This window comes from Passer domesticus, chromosome 7, assembly GCF_036417665.1.
Source record: "Passer domesticus isolate bPasDom1 chromosome 7, bPasDom1.hap1, whole genome shotgun sequence".
Taxonomy (NCBI): domain Eukaryota; kingdom Metazoa; phylum Chordata; class Aves; order Passeriformes; family Passeridae; genus Passer; species Passer domesticus.
Window position 1 is genome coordinate 9,414,824 of NC_087480.1, and position 8,630 is coordinate 9,423,453.

At 39.7% G+C, this 8,630-nt stretch overlaps 1 long non-coding RNA gene across 1 annotated transcript in view; it reads left to right on the top strand.

Moving 5' to 3' along the window:
* The window catches only part of LOC135304430 (uncharacterized), a 102,545-nt gene extending 94,604 nt beyond the window's left edge, over positions 1 to 7,941 (top strand). Inside the window, exon 5 of the long non-coding RNA XR_010365822.1 lies at positions 7,567 to 7,941. This is a non-coding gene — a long non-coding RNA (uncharacterized LOC135304430). The remainder of the gene's footprint in view (positions 1 to 7,566) is intronic.
* Positions 7,942 to 8,630: the final 689 nt, after the last annotated feature.

The window sequence follows — 8,630 nt, forward strand, 5'->3', positions numbered from 1 at the left end:
CAAACACTCTAAAATTAAGGCACAGTCCTTGGGGTATCAGTAAAAATTATTTTCTGGTTTTCGGCTGTCCAGGACTTGAATCCAACTTGAATTCTACAGGACAAATGTGCTACCTTTAAGGTACAGCTCAGTTCCAGTGAAAGAAGAATCAAAAATGCACTCATTTAGGCGGCAGAGATACAAGCAATCACAGAAAACAAGTCTGTCACATTGATCCCTTTGTCAAGAAGATTAGATGAAAACAAATATTCCTACTAGCATTGTTTATGTCATACCCTTAGTCCTGTGCCCCTACTATTCTTTGGCAGTTTTCTGTGACCTTAATACCAGGAAAGAAGGATGGATGACATTCCCAGTCCAGGTACAAATTTCTAAGCATAAATAACCCCAGAAAATAAAGATTTTGATTAAGGCATCCTACCCACAGCACAGAAGTACCAGAAGCTGCCGTTCTTTCCTCATGGCCTTTTGCTTGACAGATACATGTGTACTGCCCTTTGTGAATAGACACTTCTCCCTCTCAATCTGTTCCCTCAGCCCTCTCTATCCTGTGCACCCACTTGTATGAGGCAGGAATTGATATATTTTTAACTTTGCATCTGTGTGGGTGCATGTGACTGGCAGGCCGCCAGTGTCTGTTGTTTCTGAACTCTTGTCTTCAATCATTTTGGAAGTAAGCCTTGTACAGAGACACTAAGCAGGAATGAAAAAGGATTTCAGCCTACCTGCTATGTGTGGCAGTAACTAATCACTTAAAAGGAAAACATAAAGTTCAGTGCAGAATGGAATACAGCAGAAAAAATCAATTTGTTCTTTTAAATCTCAGTTGTGAAACACTTCAAATGGGTGATTATATATTCAAAACCTAAAAACTACAGCCAGATTTTCTATGGGGCCAGATAATATCCTAGCACCCTTCTGCTCTAGCTCCGTTTCTATCACCTAGAAAGATTGTAGAAACAGAGCAGCCAGCCTGGCCATGTCAAATGACAGCCCTGCTAGGAGAGTGACTTATGTTTAAGTCAAATCATATTTTCCAGGTGTGATTATTTAGCCCAGACAGGGCAAATTATTATCTCCTAAACTCACTTCCAAACTAATAAGATTCCTGTTTGTGAAGCAGCATTCTGACATCCAGCGTGGGCATTAATGTTATTTACAGAATATAGTGTGAAAACAGTAAATTCACAAGTCACTGAAAGATGTATCTTCTTTGAAGGCAAGTTTGTTATCTAATGGAGATGTGACATGAAGCAAACAGAAAATCCAGTGACAGGTATTATGATATGATGTTTGCCATGTAGGTAGAAATGAAAGTGTTCTGTTGTTATTAAAGGTGTCAATATATCGAAACATACTCTAACGTGAAGGGGATACTCAACATGAATCATAGAATTTTTCAGATTGGAAAATACCTTTATCAAGTTCAGCAGTTAACCCTGCTCTGACAAATTCTAAACCACTAAATCATGTCCTTAAGCACCATACCTCCACATCTTTTAGTTCCCTGTAGAAATTATGAGTCCACTACTTCCTTGGACAACCATTTCCAATGCTTGATCAACCTTTCAGTGAAGGAATTTTTCCTTTATGTCCAATCCAAACTTCCTCTGCCACAGCTTGAGGCCATTTCCTCTTGCCCACCCCTTTCTTGGGAGAAGAGACCACCCACCTCTCTACTGCCTCCTTTCAGGGAGTTGTGGAGAGCAGTAAAGTCCCTTCCCCTTCTCTGTCTTTCAGCTTAGGGGGGATAAAATCTCTACCTAGAAAACCTGTCGTTCTACACAAACACTTTTTCAGAGCAGTTGAAAATCCCCCCTTTCAGCAGACTTGCTATAAGATCTGTGGCCCACCTTAGGGAATACTGGAGCTCCCTCTGTTTATATATGCTCTAATGAGCTTTAAATGGTCACTGTTGCCCTAGAGCATGATGAACATGAATGGTGGAAGACATCTCAGACCTTACTGTGGCTGTAACTCCAGTGCCCTTTGTTATCTTCAGTAACAGCTCTTTTCCCCTGTTCTTGTGTCTGGAATAACAGGAATATATTGATGTTTCATAAAACACAAATATAAAGGCACTTGAGAAACAATAATGAAGATTTCAGATGTTAAACCATGCAGGAAGTCCAGTAGACACAGTATGCTCAATTTTGTTCTAGTTGGAATAACAGCACAAAGGTATTAGAAGGGTTAATAGTGGCTGTGCAACATTCTGGAGCTGTAATATGCTAATTTTTCATACCTGTGTATAATTTCTTTGTATTCTTTCACTTCACATTCTTAATTGTGACCTATTTTTGTCTCATACCTGGTTTTGGGATATTCTATATGGAGTGAAATTTTACAGCTCTTTTGTCTTTTTTTCTGTGCTAAGCCTTCCAGGCTGAGCATATTTCTCTGCTGTGCTCTAATGCTCTCCTTTATCTTCAGGGCATTAGTTGTATTTGTCATAAAGTTGAAGAGCATCTGATGGAAGTAAAGTTTCTCTTCCTTTTAGACCAAGGGGAAATGTATTGAATATAATGTGTGGGTTTGCAAGCCTTGTATCTCTCTAGTATGTGTTGCCTTCTGCCATCAGGTCTCAGATGTGTTGTACTGTATTTAAAAAACAATGCCTCTGTAACTTTGGTTACTTTTAATATTGGAGACATCTTGTTTTATATTGCTTAATCACGTTTTTGCTGTTCAACTCAGTTCACTTCTTTGTGTGATAAAAGTAGCAGATCTATGTGCTTGTCTAAAATAGCAAACACAATCTTAGTAATTAAACTGGGAAAACAATACTTAATTTTGCTAGTTTACTATAATAGATGCCAAAAGCTGTTCCTTCTGCTAAACACTGTGTGTGGTCAGTAGACTGGCCCAATAAATCAGTTGAAATAATTTCATGGTTTTAGATTAGGGTCAGTGTTATTTGTGTGTCACGAGTCTGCAAGATTTAGTGTAGTAGCAGGTTTTGTGCTGAATCATCAGCAGGTAGTGTCCAATTTATTACATTGGGATGTGAAGCTTTTGAGCATGGAGTATTTGTCCTCTCCCATCATTGCCTGTCTTAGCACTGGCAAGGAGTCAAACCTTGTCACAGTTCTTCTAAATATGCTCCAGAGATGGGAAAGCTTCAGGAAGTTGGCATGGTCATTGAGGCAGGTAAGGAGGTAGCCTTTTAATAACCTGCTGAAACTGAGGCAAGATGAATGCAGAATTTCACACTCTGTATTCTACATCTGAGTATATTATTTCATATATCCAACTCTTCGATTTAGGTATGTTGAAGGGTTCTGCAACAGATAAAATTGTCTGTGGGAACACTGAAATGAGGGCAGTGCGCTCACCACATTCTCTCTTATTGAGAACAGTCCTTGTACATCACAGGCCACCATGCTACCGTAGAAGCTTTTCCCCACTATGTGCTCTCTCCTGTCCTACATCCTGGTGTACTCACACAAAACATTATTTGCTGTGAGGGCTGCTGGCTGTGAAAACTGTAATGTAGCACAGCTGATTTTATGGGGGAAAATTTAAAAAGACCAGTGACCATTAAACTCATGGACCTTGAAAGACAAATAAAATAGATTCATATAGTACAAAATATGACAAAACTTGAACATTATTTCAGTTCATTTGGGGTTTATGCATTACTTGTAGAACTGGTTACTGTGACAACAAAAATTAGATTGAAAAATATAGAGAAAATAAAAGGTGAATGGGAGAGGGACTCATCTTTGACCTTGTAAACCAGTAAGAACTAGTCCTAGCCCATCTGTCACTTTGCTTCAGAAGCTCATGCCAGTACAGGTGTATGAGACACTTTTTTCTTACCTTTGAAGAATTGCATTTCCTCTTAAAAGGATGCTAAATTTCTTGTGGAAACACAGATAGTAAAAGATCATGTTAAATTTACCAGTGCGTAGTTTTCTTCATTGACACAGTCTAGTTTCAGGAACTATTTAACAAAGAACAGATAAATCTAAGATAGATCATAAAAAGTAATTCCATATTTTTTTTTTTCTAATTTGCCTAATTTAGACTAGCTCTGAAGACCTTCTTTAATCATTTGCTATCATAGCACAGAAATGTGTTTAGCCTTACCAAAAAAAAATCTCAGAGATGAATCACTGAAATAATTGATCTATTTAAGTTCTGCTTCAGACACATTTCAAGGGCATAAGTTATTTCTACATGTCATTAAAAAGACTTGGTGCATTGCTACAATTAATTATTTGATTGATATTAAAGTGGAATGAGATTTTTGGCCTCTCAACTCAATAGTGTGTGGGTTTTCTTAATGCTGTGTTTAATTCTGTGAGGACTTTGTAGTTATATCTGTTAGCTCATAGTCTGAAACTGAATCCTGAACCCCTGACTAGTAATGTACTTTAATTTGGAGGCATTACATGAAAACTAGTTTTTGGACGTTTGGATGGATAAAAAGGAAATTGAAAAAGCGCACAAAAGTGCAAACCATATGACTCATAGAAGTTATGGCTTACACTTGTTTTTCACAGGTCCACAGAGATTGCCATATTCAGGGAAATGAGCAGTTTTCACCATATATCATTTCTGAAAGTGTCAGCACTACGTCCTGTCTTGGGAGACACAGCAACACCTATCACATAAATCTCAGGGCACCTTTACTTAGAGATGGGAAAAACAGAAGATGGGGAGCTGAAGTGACATTTGGGACATTACCCAGCAGCCGAGACAGAGAATCCAGATCTTTGAAGCATCTCAGTGCTGGAAGGACACTTCACAAAGCCTTCCAGTACTCACTGAAATGTTTGCTGTAGAAATTTCTCCCTGGCCTTCAGCAGTTTGTGGCATTAATCAGAGACAGTGCACTACTGATTTAACTTAGCCCTGCTCAGGCATATTTCTAACTTGCTTTGGAGCTGACGTCTCTAAATCAGGGAGCTGCACAGTGTCACCCTTAGTGTGTAAATTCACCTTAGATGGAGAAAAGAACTGGGCCACGTTTGTTTAATCTTTTTGTGAACACTAAGTGCTTGGTCTCAGTGACCTATTGCAGTTCTGACTTGACAGGTTAATTATAAGTTATGTGGAAAAAAGTATTTATTAACTTTAAACTTTATTGCACTTCAATTTCACTTGCTTGTTCCCTTATTCTTGTTTTAGTAGAAGGTAGATAGGAGCCACACATTTATCTTACTATTTCTTCTGTCATGTCCACTATCCCTGAATTAAGTACTGCACATTTTCTATATTTCTACTCTCTTACACAACAAAATATATTGAATTCTTGTGAGAGGAAGAAAAGACCTTGCTCTCATTAAATGGATGTCATTTGAAAGGACCAAGACTCTGTTTCAACATTGTCAATCTGCAGCAGTAGAGAGGCTGAAGTTCTCTGTCTTTCCATGATTATATCTCTGAGGCAAAGGCTGAGTAGGAAGCAGTTATGTCTGTAGAGAAAACAAATGACACTTTGTCCTATCATTTTCAGGCTGTGAAATCTCTTTAGTCCAAACTGAGAACAGAATGCTATCCTGAGTGCAAGGAACCCATTCAGACAACCATTTGAAAATACTTCCAAAACAGCCACGTCTACCCTCTCTCAGTTTCAGAATGCACATTATGTTTATGTTTCCCGTAGCAGGAGAAATGGAGTTGCTGTCCCTTCAGATTTCTTCACCACAAAGATTGCCAAGCAGGAGTTGTGCAGAGCAGTGGTTGGGATCCAGGACCAGCCTTGTATCCATGTACTGAATCCCACCCAGGATGCCTGGGGAAGTAGGGGAAGAAGGTGGCCTTTTGTCCCCAGTTGGAGAGCTGGCACAAAGTTGTCCTGTGCTCAGGAAGGCCAGGTGACAACTGCAGGGTTGCTGCTCTAAGATGGATATCAGGGAAGCCCAACCTGTTCTTTCTGAGGGAATTAATGGTCTTCATCTCCTTAGGCACTTGCACTTCTAATATTTTTTTCAGGAGGAGCCCAGCAGGAGAAGGGCTACACTACAGCTCTGTCCAGATCGCTATTCTCTGCATTTGCATTATTGCAGACCAAATTTCTGCCTCATTTTTTCTGCTCTCAGTATCTGAGTTGCATTTCTTCCACCACCAATGATACCTCTAGCTTTGTTGGTCCAGCCCTTAGTTCCTCTCAGGAATGGTTAGTATTTCCATTCTCAAACACATTCTGAATTCGGCTTGCAATGAGCGTTTAGGCTGATGGTATATGGCATCCTTTATTCCCCTATTCAGCAAGGAACACTAAGCCTCTGAAATGCAATGTTGCCTGTTCCATGCTGCTGTGGGAGAAGCAATATTTGCAGTACCAACATTCATTGCAGTACCAACATTCATTACAGTACCAAAGAGCTAGCTTGGATTCTCCCAAGGCAGATAACCAGCTAGAGAATCAATTGTAGCATTCAGAATTGCAGCAAATGCATTATTGCTATTAACAGTGTCTCCTTAAAAAGTAATGTATTGTCAATATTAATAGAACTCAACCAGTGCTACATGACATTTTCTGTGCCATCCTCCATGAAAATGCTTGGGTGTGAAATAATTAGGCTTAATAAAATTGCATCCTCTGGCATTAATAAATTAGTGCCTTATGTTACATCAGAGCTCGGATCAATATTTTTTTTTCCACAGAATTTCATAAACCCAGCAGGCGCACATATAGATGCATTTGAATATCCCAGCTGTAGTTTTTCTATTTCTTTATCCCAGCTGGCTTTGCTGTTCTTTAACCTCTGCCATAAGGCCAAACCTAGGATAAAAGTGAGGAGGAGAAAGAGAGAGAGAGAGAGAGAGAGAGGAGGCTGGAAGTGGGAATTATTCAGAATGCAGGGAAAAGTGGGACAGGCACAAGTCAACTGAGTCTGCCGAGTTCTAGAGTTCATGGAATTGCTGTTAGCTGGAAGGTAGGATTGCACAATGCTTTGTTTTTCCGGGTAACAAAGAGAACAGCAAATAATTCTTCCAGAAAACTGCAGGCTTTTTTTCAGTGAAATGGCCCTTAATCAGGTACTATGAACTTCTGAATAATAGTTTAGAAAATCTATCTTCCATTTACTCTTATCCTTGTTTCCCAATCTTTCATAATTGTCTGTGTTATAACAGGAAGTGCTGCTTCTTCCTTCTAAAAAAAACCAAGTTTGACTATAGCATTATGATTTTTTTAAATGTAATTATTTTATTTGTTGTTTGTGCTATGTTTACAAATCTTGGCAAGGCAGGATATTATAAAAAATAAAAGGAGTGCTGCTTCTGGGCCATGATGGTTTTGCCTCTATCTACTTTTGTTCAATAGACAATTGTTCTCAATGTCTTAATTCACAATCATTTGCATTTCATGAAATAGTAAATCCCTGAATCTTGTGCTTGTACAAGCAAATACTTGTACTTCCTACATTTCTCTAATTTCTCTAGGTATGTCTGCAGACTCCCGTTCTGCTGCAGGTAGAGAAAATCTTCCTTCTCAGCCTGCAAACAAACTGACAGCAATAGATAATAGAGTGCAGATCCCACATATTCTTCTCAGTTAGGATGAACAGGAAAATATGGGCACAAAGCCATTTTTTCTGTTTTTACTTGCAGGTCACCTTTGGGGGTAAAAAAATGTCTGTCTTGGTTGTGTGAAATGACAGCCTTGTCCAACATAAGCCTGAGCAGCTGCAAAGATCAGCCTGAAGGCCTGGAGGAGATGGCCTGCCATATGGGGTTCCCAAAGCTCTTCCTGTACCTATTCACTGCAGCAGCAGCAATGCACAAAATGCTGATGGGAAGAGTAAGCACTAATTGCTTCTGAACTTCACTGTTTTATGGCCAAAAGTTTACTTTCCATTTCCAGTAAGGTCATCATTCAGTGATCCTTCATAATGTTTTTTAAAAAAATGCTTTTATAAAACCAGCCTTTATTGTCTTTAAATGTAATGTGGGGGGAAAAGCCGGAGCATAAGAGGTCCCTTCCATGTATGTGTGATGAGATGTCTCAGCAGCAGACTGGTGACATTTTAAGGGCAGCATTAATTGCAGTCAGTCTCAAGGGGCTTGGCTCCAGCACACACAGGGAGTGTCCCCCTCCTCAGGTGTTGGGGGTCCATGGGGCTCTCTCCTTGCCCCTCTGGAACAGGTGGAGTTGCGAGGTTAAAATCCTGACTCCTCCTCCAAACTGGAGAGAAAAAATTGCCTGTTTCAAGTGGGTAACCTTTCACTCAAATGTCTTATTAATTCAGTACTTTTTAGATGAGGATGTGGCAAGTGCCTGCCTGGAGCTTGTGGCAATGGCCGTGTCTTTGGCCAAGAGCACACACTGCTAACTCGTAGGTGGCATCTGAGGACAGCAGGAGGGGGGATGTTCAGCCATCATCCCTTACTGGCTCAATGGTATCAAGAGCAATGAAGGAGGGAGAAGGGCAGGGAAAAACATCTTCTCTAGAATTGTTTGAAAGGCCCAGCACTGGACTTGTTGCAAAGGAAAGAGAATATTACATTTACTGAAAGAAAAATGCAGCTCCCTCCTTCCCTTCTTTCCATTTCTCTGAGTGGTTTGGGAGGCTGGACATTATTTTTTATTTTATTTTTAGAGAAGTAATAAGCACTGTGGAAGAGCTAAGGAAAACAGAAACAAAGTGATGCATTTTATTTTGCATCAAATTTAA